The sequence below is a fragment of the Mus pahari genome, chromosome 21 (assembly GCF_900095145.1).
Source record: "Mus pahari chromosome 21, PAHARI_EIJ_v1.1, whole genome shotgun sequence".
Classification (NCBI taxonomy): Eukaryota; Metazoa; Chordata; class Mammalia; order Rodentia; family Muridae; genus Mus; species Mus pahari.
Window position 1 is genome coordinate 8,051,701 of NC_034610.1, and position 10,628 is coordinate 8,062,328.

A 10,628-nucleotide genomic window follows, 5' to 3' on the forward strand; every position below is an offset into this window, starting at 1 on the left:
AGAGAGAGACAGAGAGACAGAGGGAAGGGAGGGGAAAAAAAAAGAAAAGAAAGAAAGAAAGAAAGAAAGAAAGAAAGAAAGAAAGAAAGAAAGAAAGATGTCAATATAAAATAGAAGTTATACAAAGGAGCCAGGTGGAAATTACAGAGATAAAAATGGACAGTAAATGAATCAAAGCTCAGCAGAACTCAATAGGCTAAAGCAGAAAAGAATAATCGCGTTTGACAGAAACTAAACAGGTGAAAACAGAAAAATGCAGTTACTGAAAAAGCAGGCATAGTAGCACACACCTTTAATCCTAGCACTCAGGAGGCAGAGGCAGGCAGATCTCTGAGTTGGAGGCTAGCCTGGACTACAAATGGAGTTCCTGGACACCCAGGTTACACAGAGAAACTCTGTCTCAAAAAACAATAACAACAACAACAACAACAAACAAACAAACAAACAGCTTCAGAGAAAAATTCAAATAAAAATAATGACTAAAAGCTCCAAATTAATTTTTTTAAAAAATAGTAACTATCTGGGAATCTAGTCAACTCCATGAACAATGAAATGAGAGAGGACAGGAAGATAGGTCAGTGAAGATGGTTAAATCCAGAGACATGAAGAGGAATGGTGGAGGAGCAGGGACTGTCAGTCAGCAGAGGACTTCTCAGCAGAAGTGGGGGAGGGGGACAGCAAAGCAGCAGGAAAGCAGAAATTGCCAAGGGGGGCTAGAGACCCAACACCCAGATCTTAGTCACCCAGATCCAACAACGCTAAAGTAAAAACCAAAGACGTTCCCAGAGATAAACACTAGAGAGGTCTGATGCTGGTCAATCCTTTCTGTGAGATCATAAAGGCAGTTCTCCAGGCTGGAGGCTAGTTATTCCACACTGCAATTCAAGTCCACACGAACAAATGGGTTCCACATGTGGGCATGAGCACTGAGAACACTGTGCTAAGAGGAATAAGCCAGACACTTAGAGACAAAAAACCCAACTCAGCTTGTGTAAGACTCACGGAGAACAGACTGGTCGTCTTAGGGCTGGGATGAGGGGCAGTGGGATCAGAGGTTCAGCTGGGAGGTGAAATAACCCTGGAGTGGATGGATGGTGGAGTGTGACTGCCGCATAAGGACGTGAATGAGTTCACCTCTGTAGATCTCAGAGAAAATGTCAAACTGTGTTACCTATGTTTTGTCATAGGAAGAAAAACAAAAAAAAAACAAAGTTGTACAGAGGAAATGGTAGAAAAGAAAATACCTCACTGGTGTCACTCATCATAGGCCACCTTCCCCTGAGCACACTGAGCTTGGTTTTTGTCAGCCCTTGGCATAGATACCCCAGAGTGCTTCTGTTTAACTTCTCATGCATTGGTCTCATAGCAGGAACTCAGCCCCTCCTTTGATCTCTCATCATTCTGCTACAAATCAAAGGATATTTCCTTAGGGGTTAAGTAAACATTAATGCCATGAGTTTTTTTTCCCTAGACACCAAGAGTCTTCAATACTTAGGCAAATGGCTCTTGACTGTTGTGGTGCAGGCAGTCACAAAAGAAGGGCCTCTGAGCTCTAGCTACTGTACCCTCTATCTCTACAGAAGAACTATGCCACAGAAGATTCCCCTGACTTTCCCAGTGGACACTACTTGTACACAGAAGTCCACTGAAAGGCCAGTGTACAAAGAGAAGGCAGGTATCCCAGGCTGAAGCCGCACAGAGGAAGTCCTATTTGTGATCCTAAATCTGAGAAGTGGTTTGATGGAACAGAACCTGGGGTTATCTGAAACCAGACAATGAGAAGAAAGAAGGAAACCATTCACTACATGAAAAGGCTGCTTTAGAAGGTAGTCCCTCTATGATGTAGAAATCAGCAAAGGAGAAATAGATGAACAATGGATAATGAGTTGCGCAAAAAGCAAAAAGCCAATGGCAGACATAAATTATACTAATTGTAAATGGGCTAGAGATACAATCAAGTGGCAGAGATTGTTGGACTGCATTAAAAACTGTGACCATGCTGCATGCAAGCATGAAGAGGAACATTTTAAAATGAAGGGGCTAATCCACCCAGAGGATGTTATAAATATAAACATGTGTGCATCTAACAACAACAAAAAAAGTCATGAAAATGTCTGACAGTCGTGAAAAGACAGAATCAATTCAATGGCCACTGGATTGAACTTCTAAATCTGGTTTCAATAATGAGGAGCCCTAGAACCTTCCAAGAGAGAAGCTGTCACTTCACTCTTGTGTGACTTTTTGTCTTTGAGGGAAGAGGAAATTGACATGCTATTGGCTTTGTAGATATAGATAAGCAGAGGTCAGACAAGTGAGGTGGGTGCTTGCTTGGCCAAGGCTGTTGGCAGAGCTGGTTAGGAAACTGCTGAATAACCAACTTCCCATGCCAGAGATCCTCTGCATGATATAACTACCTTTCAGTACTTGTGTGTTTTCTCTGGATGTTTCAGTTAGCTGAGGTCAGCTGAGGACTGAAACTGTTAAATGGAAAAATTCCATAAATAAATAATCCATATGTGTTAAGTGTGTGCCATTCTGAGCAACATAATTAAATTGTGTGGTATCGCCCTCCATCTCACCCTAGACGGGAACATCTCCTCATGGAGAATTTCCACACTGTGCACACCTATCTACCTGTTACTTATTTAACAGCTGTCTTGGCTATCAGATTGACCCGAGGTACTATCAAACCACTGGGGCGGTATTCAGGTGACTCCTTTTGAGTTATGACCCCAAAATACATGAGTAACATGTTGGATAGGTGATATTCAGATATGTGAGAAGGAAGGGAGGAAGAGAGATAGAAGGGAGACAAAGGGGGAAGGCTAAAGTGCTGTCTTCATGTTAAAAAACAGTTCTTAATACAGAAAGAAGAACAATGGTTTCCTGGGGGTGTTCTGATCACTGGTATGGATGAACCATCTAGTAGTAGACCTGAGCAAGAATATATGCAAACAAAGGAAATAAATCTCTCCTAGTTTTATTGTCACACGTCAGAGTGCAAACATAGTGGTCATGAGACATGGCAAGTGCTAAGCTGAGATGGAGTGCACCAAGCCACAGGTGTACTATGGTTTCACACGTCCATAGTGGCCTTGACAAGGCCTCCCTGTGGACAAGGGGAAACCTTGTGTCCTGCAGGTCACAGTGGCGTAGTGAAGTGCCTCGCACATGTTTTTAAAAAGAATGGCTAGGAAGCTGTTCACTGCTGTGGGCCAAAAGAGAAGGATATTATTTGTTAAGGGGTCCACCACTGCTGACTTCAGAGGCCTGGCCACAACTCAGCCCAGGAAGAAGAAGCTTGCAGAACACCAGGAGCTCAGGATTAGCTGACAGATGTCCACCCCTAATCTTGAGATTTACGAATTACCCATTCATATTTCTTTTGGATTATGATTAGGTTCATAACAAAAACAACAACAATAACAACATCCCTCCATGGCTGCCCACGGTGTTCTTCTTTGTATTTCTTCAGGAGAACTCAGTTGCACACTAGACACCAGATGCTACAAATCTGAAAGAGGCCATATTCTTTCTGATATCATGTTGAGTCCTTTCTGAGGCTACAGAAGTCAAGGATTTATCACCAGGGAAGTGCACATCTAGAAAATGAGGGGGCAGACAAAGCTGATATATGAATGGACTACCCTGGTATCATAAAGGGATGGGCAGTAAACTCCATGTGTGTTCACATGGATGTACACACGTGGATTTGTATGTGTACATGAATGTATATCCATGGATATGGATATTCAGGTATATATGCACAAAAATGTGAGTGTATGCATATATATATATATATATATATATATATATATATATATATATGCATGTATATAAGTGTGTGTGCTCTGAAGCATAGATAAGGGAAGGCTTCATGGACTCCTTTTGACACTGAGAATATGACATCATATACAAACTTCATCCTTGAGAACCATAGACTCAAGGAATAAAAATAAGTGAGTTTAGGGCTGAAGCCTGCACACACCTACACAAAATGTTAACAAGCAACACCCACTTAACTTAAGTTTGGAGGGATGGCTCAGATAGAGGACCCTTGTGTGATACAAAGATGGTGAGCAGAAGCCCACAAGGAATCCCATCTCTGCTTGGGATGAGAGAAAGGACGGTAGTAAGACGCAGGGATGAGATGCGCAAGACAGCTCAGTGCTGTCAGACTGAATTCATATCTGGATTTTCTTTTAAGACAGTACTCGAGCCCTTGAAGGTCAAGCTACCTTGAGTCAGGTCTTAAAGTTTGCATGTGCCCCGAGGCAGCCCAGATGACACCCTGCCTCCCAAGGGATGTGCTCCGTTGTAGTAAACTGCAACGAAAACTTGGGGAGTGGAAGAATCTGCACCTTTCTGAAACATGGTCTTCTATAACCCCGCGATTCTTTCTTACTCTCCCACAGGGGCAACTTTGAACCCACGATGAAGCCAGAACTCATCACCAGGTTGCCGTCAGTGAGCTTTCTGGAGAGCAGACAACATCAGGACCCCCCCTACCCACACCTCCAGGGCTGGATCCTAATCTCTGATACAGACGCACTGTGATGCAGGATGACATCTTCTCCCTATGACCATGCTGCCCTTTCAGAGGACACAGCACATTAGGGGTGTGACTATGAAGGAGCAGGGCTTTTTAACACTATAGGAATCCACCCAAGGCACAGGAGGCTAACTAAAAAGCAGCTTCGTGAGGAGGAGGAGGAGGAGGAGGAGGAGGAGATAAATAGCAGCTACACTGGAGAGGTTTATGGTGAAGAGTGTGGGGTGAGTGGACCATGATACAAGAGAAACCCACATGGAACTGGTGAAGTGGAGCATGGTCAAACCCTGGAAATCTCAAAACTTGAGAGCAGCAGGAGTGGAATTAGTTTCCCTACTTCTATGCCTGTGTTGGGACTCATAACCAGGTGACCCCCCAACCAGGAGGTCACTGGCAGTCAGTCATGCTAGCACCTGGATTGCCTCTCCATGCTAATGAGGCATCTCAGTACCTTAGCTTTCAGCCAATGACCTTTCCCCACCCTGGATCTTCTCACCCCAAAACCGTACAACCCTTGGCTCATCCTGAATAAAGTGTTCAAACTCACTCAGGAGCCGGGGCAGGGGTGGGAGTGGAACCACCATGAACAAACAAAGATCGTCTCAGAGAGGCGCTTCATTAAAGATCATCAGGGAAGGAAAGCCTTCATCTAAAAGGGCCATAACACTAAGATTCTGGAAGAAAGCCTTCTCCCCCCCCCCAACCCCAGACAAACTCCCAACAGAGATCCTGCCTATTCTGAACTTTGTCCAGTCTTCTCTGAGCTGGTATACTGGTGGCAACCAGAGAGGAGAGGAGGAGCCGGGGACCACAAGAAGAACGCTAAGAGGCCCAGAGAGTCAGAGAACAGAGCTAACAGGGGTTGGGGTCTGCCTATGAGAGAAAGACCTACGTTAGATCTGAAGGGCTCTGGGGGTCTCATTCACTATGGTAATGTGCTCCCAGTATCTTATCTGCACAAGCACCAATGGTTTCCTGTATGGGAACGGTCAAATGTCAACCAAAGTCTCAACAAGCTGCACTGAGCCTTCGCCGCAGGGTAGATGGGAAACCCCTATGATTGCTCTGCAATTGGAAACCTTTTCACAGATCTGATGGTTGTTAGTATTGTCAACCTCACAGAATCTGGAGTCACCTAGGAGACAAGATTCCACAAATATCAATCAAGGAAGGATTTTTAGATTAGGTCGGCCTTTGGGCGTGCCTGTGAGGGATCATCTTGATTAGGTTAATTGAGGGCTCAAGACCCACCCTTAAAAATGGCAGCACCCTCTTTTGTTGCTGCGTCTGCACCCATGAGTACACTCAGGCTACAGAAGAGACTTGCCTCTAGTGCCCTCCGCTGTGGCAAACAGAAGGTCTGATTGGACCCCAAGGAGACCAATGGAATCACCAGGGTCAACTCCCATCAGCAGATCAGGAAAGACGGGCAGATTTTCTGGAAGCCTGTGATTGTCCATCTCTGGGCTTGCTGCCAGAAAATCACCTTGGTCCAATAGAAGGGCTGGCATAGGAGCATAGGGAAGTAGAAGGGTACTGCCAACCCTGGGACTCCTGAGAAGGGAATGAGAAGGATGAGAATCCTGTGACGGCTTCTCACGAGATACCGGGACTCTCAGAAGACTAACCGTCATATGTATCACATCCTGTACCTAAAGGTCAAAGGGAGTTGTATTAAAAAAACAACTGGATTCTCAAGGAGCACATCCACAAAATGAAGGCAGACAAGGCCAGCAAGAAGCTCCTAGGTGGCCAGGCTCACTGGTCTAAGACCACGGAAGCACGGAAGTGCAGGGAGGAGCCGTTCCAGACTTAGAAGGAAGAGATAGCTTTAAGACTCTGTCCAAGGAGGAAGAGACCAAGAAATAAAGCTTCCCTCGTGTCTGTACATAGTGGCCTGGCTGTGGCCTCAACATGGATCAGTCATTAAAATAAAACAAGCCATTGTCCTGGGAGAAAAAAATGGCAGCCCTAATGCCTGCCTGGGGTACCAGACTATACAAAAGGGAGGAAGCCAGCTGAGTATAATCAACCTACACTGTGAATATAATGTGACCAGCTGCCCTTCCTGCTACTGCGGGTCCCTTCCCCGCACTGCTATAATGAATCCTCCAACTGTGAACCCAAAGAGCCCCTCCTGCCCTGCGTGCTTCTTGCAAGATACTTTGTCATGGCAACTGGAAAATTAGTTAATAGATTATATATTATGCAGCATCTCTCAGTGCCCACACTGCGCTCGTTCCAACAAAACCCATCCCACCCAACTGAAAAAAAGACTCTGCCGAGTTGCCAGGTGTGTTGGTTTGAAAAGGTTTGGCCCCCACAGACTCATGTGTTTGAATGCTTGGCCCATAAGGAGTGGCACTATTAGGAGGTGTGGCCTTGTTAGAGGAGGTGTGTCACTGCGGAGGTGGGGCTTTGAGGTCTTAAATGCTCAAGCTCCGCCCAGTGTGGAATCCAGTGTCCTCCTGTGGATCAAGATGCAGCCTCCTCCCATACCCAAGTCTGGGTCTGCTACTGTAGTAGCCGGCTCCTTTCTCTGAAAGGCAGTTCTCTGTGTGATGGACTGTGCTTGTGGTCTTGGCCTCTGCCTGTCTCTTTGGGTAGGTAGTGACACAGTAAAGGCAAGACAGACTTTCCACTCCCCAGGTTTTAGAGACTGTTGTGATTTTTTTTATGAGTATGGCCATAACAAGAACAGTGAGGTAAGACACAGCGGGTGGCCCCTGTCACTCATTCTGCTGTCACCACACACCCCTCCACATACAGCCTGGCTGTATACAGATGGTTGCCTGGCTCAAGCTTCAATGGTGAGCTCTAAAGCCGATTTGAGGAGCTGAGTATGCTTGGCCCAGGGAGTGGCACTATTAGGTGTGGCCTTGTGGGAAGAAGTGTGTCACTGAGGGTGTGGGCTTTAAGACCCTCATCCTAGCAGTCTGGAAGTCAGTCTTCTCCTAACAGATGAGGATGTCGAACTCCCAGCTGCTCCTGCGCCATGCCTACTTAGATGCTGCCTTGTTCCTAGCTTGATGATAATAAACTGAACCTCTGAACCTGTAAGCCAGCCCCAGTTAAATGTTATTCATATGAGTTGCCTTGGTCACGGTATCTGTTCACAGCAGTAAAGCCTAAAGACAGCTGGTGAACCTAAGAAAAAGAAACATGGAGACTGGTCTGAGGGGCTCTTTTCAAGATGGAGATAAGAGAAATCTCACATTTGAGTGCTCAGAAAGCCTGTCAACCCTAAGTTACTCAGAAATGATACTGCCTCCATCAATAATCTTGGCCTTGGGTACAAAGCAATAGAGTGTGACCCAAGCTTCCAGGGATCTCCCATCTCCACCTAGACGCTGAGGTACTTTATTCCTGTCACACTGTTCCTTCTGGACATGGCCAGTGGCTTGAGAGCATATGAGGCTGAGGGGCAGAGAGGGCCAGGAGGCCTTCCATCTTTCTAGCCCCAGGGTTTCTCTGAGAAGAAATACAGGGGTCTGATGTCACCAGAGCAAGGGTGTAACCTTTCAAATCCCTGAACCACATCACCACAGTGAAAGGATGAAACTTGTTCCTGTCCTGGAACACGAAGCTTCTAGAACTTTCTTTACTTACACATTTGTTGTTTCTGGGATGTAGTGCTCATATCCCTAGGCAGTAGTGTGCACTCACTGAAGAATAAGACTGGCTGGAGCATCACATTCAACCATATAGCTCTTCCCAGAGATCCTGTGTATACTTGGGAGCTGGCTCAAATCCATAGGCTTGGGGCCAGAACAAACTGTGGGTGTTGTTGGCTACAGTCCTTGAACAGTCCCCACAGCCAGCTGAACATTCATACAGAGAACCAGGCTTAGTAGGACGGGCTTGTGCTACTCCACAGAGACTGGCAGGTGTTCAGGGAAGGAACACTCAAACAATGTCCTTCCAGGGAAGGTACCTACCTGGTCAAGGTCATTTCAAGAAAAGTCATCAGCAAAAGGGATATCATTTATCAGGAGCCTTGGATTTCTTCATAGGAAGTGTGTTAGTTACTCTCGCTTATGCTGCTGTGATAAAACACCAAGACCAAGGCAATTTATAAAATGAAAACTTTTGAGCTTAGAGTTCCAGAGAGATAAGAGTTCATCATGGCAGAAGGCAGGCAGAATGCTAAGAACTCTCGTCTTGAGCCACAAGCGCAAATCAAAGAAAGCCAACCGGAGATGGTATGAATCTAAATTACCAAAGCCCACCTCCAATGACAAACTTCCTCCAGCAAGGCCACACCTCCAAAACCTCCCCAAACAGCGCCACCAACTGGGGACCAAGTGTTCAGATATGTAAGCCTATGTGGGTGTTCTCGTTCAAGCCACCTTATAGAGTCTCTTCCTAGGAGACTGTCTTAGTTAAGGTTTTACTGCTGTGAACAGACACCATGACCAAGGCAACTCATATAAGAACAATATTTAACTGGGGCTTACAGGTTTACAGGGTTTACTGGCTTACAGGTTTAGTCCATTATCATCAAGGCAGGAACATGGCAGCATCTAGGCAGGCATAGTGCAGTGTGGGAAGAGCTGAGAGTTCTACACCTTCTTCTGAAGGCTGCTAGCAGAATACTGGCATCCAGGCAGCTAGGACTAGGGTGTAAAAGCCCATGTCCACAATGACACACCTACTCCAACAAGGGCACACCTCCACATAGTGCCGTTCCTTGGACCAAGCATATTCAAACCATGACAGAGACTTCACACACATGTTTATGCGCATTACCGTGATGACCAAATTCCCTCCATCACTCCTGAAAGGATAGCAGGTGTTGGCCAATATGGGAGATATACAGAGGATGGTATTTTAGCAGTTAAAAAGTCCCGTTAAGTAGATTTGTTAACAGCCAATATCCTTTATGCGGATCCACACAGGAAGAATAAGAGAGACAGAACCGGACAGGTAAGCAAAAACATCTGCTCATCAGAAACATCAGCAGTTTAGTATTTGACCTTCATAATCTGAAGTCATGAGTGACTTCATTGTCCAACTACAAAGCTCACAGTCACACCCTGCACCCAGCCAACCTCACGGCCACGAGTTTCTCTTTTATCCTGAATGCTCTTCTCCCTCACTGTTGATGTCTGCCACTTGTCTTGAGACTTGACAGGCTAAAGGATGGACCAATTGTGCCGTCCTCTCCTGTCACATGCGCATGTGCACACCCACCCACCACAGTGCACACAGGCTTGTTTCTTCAGTTTTTGTCCCACCAGAACCCAGCATGCCACTCCCAGAAGACACTGGGTAGCCATTGGTGAGTTGGATAACCTGGTTGAGGCAAGGCTTTGGGGAACCTATTTGCTGCTTTGACTCTAATGACTCTACTTCTAAGACTGGTGACATTCTGCAGGTAGTGCCATCTCAGCTGTGATCAACCAGCCAACTCATTCCTCTCGTAAAGCACCTCGTTCAATTTGCCCTGGGGAATCAATCCTCTCACCTTAGCCAATACTCTAGCTCCATGCCCCTCTCCCCGACAGCCATCCAGGTGGTACCCGATGCTGTGGGCGGGACTCAGATTCGTGTGGACAATCCTAAGGCAAAACTGATTTTTTTACTTCATTGTGCTCTCCTGTATCTTAGGTCATTTCCAGTTGCTGTGACAAGATGCCCTGACAACGTTAGCTTAGGGGATGAAGGCTGCAGTTCACTGCTGAGGAAAAGTCGAGTGAGGCGGGAACTCTAGGGTCATACCACATCTATAATCAGGAACTAAGTAATAAACGTGTGCATGCTAGACCTCAGCTAAAACCCTGTGTTTATATAGTTCAGCACCACAAAGTTAGAGAATGGTACTGCCCATACATAGAGTAGGTCTTCCCATCTGATTAAACGAAATTAAGAAAATATCTCAGCCAGGTACAGAGGCACATGCCTTTACTTCTAACACTCTGAGGCAAGAGGCAGGAAGATCCCTGAGTGTGAGGCCAACATGGTTAACATGAGGATCTCTAGGCTGCCCAGGGCTACACAGTGAGACCTGTCTCAAAAGGAAGGAAGGAAGGAAGGAAGGAAGGAAGGAAGGAAGGAAGGAAGGAAGGAAGGAAGG

The 10,628-nt window shown here is 46.0% G+C and overlaps 1 pseudogene; it reads left to right on the plus strand.

The window, feature by feature from the left end:
- Positions 1–5,847: 5,847 nt before the first annotated feature.
- Positions 5,848–6,458, plus strand: LOC110337876 (annotated as a pseudogene).
- Positions 6,459–10,628: the final 4,170 nt, after the last annotated feature.